Below are 300 nucleotides of genomic sequence, written 5' to 3' on the forward strand. Positions count from 1 at the left end.
GGGTGTCAGCACACGAATATTCCATGGCAAATCTCCATGCGTATCAGTATACATTCCTACATCCCCCACCTCTTTGACCATGACACAAGAGTTAACAAATCAAGTCTGTTGCATACAGTATATTTCATTTTAATATGACTACATAAAATCTGGTCCCAAAATATTTGAACAATTGGCATTTTTATAAATCTGACCTCTGACCCCCTTCAAGGGGCCCTCTGGTGCATGGTTATCATCAAAGGACAACCCACAATTTCCCCAACAATGAAGCATGGGAATAAAGATGCTGAAGGTCTTCAC

The sequence above is a fragment of the Sinohyriopsis cumingii genome, chromosome 5 (genome assembly GCF_028554795.1).
Source record: "Sinohyriopsis cumingii isolate HCF-2022 chromosome 5, ASM2855479v2, whole genome shotgun sequence".
NCBI classification, from domain to species: Eukaryota; Metazoa; Mollusca; class Bivalvia; order Unionida; family Unionidae; genus Sinohyriopsis; species Sinohyriopsis cumingii.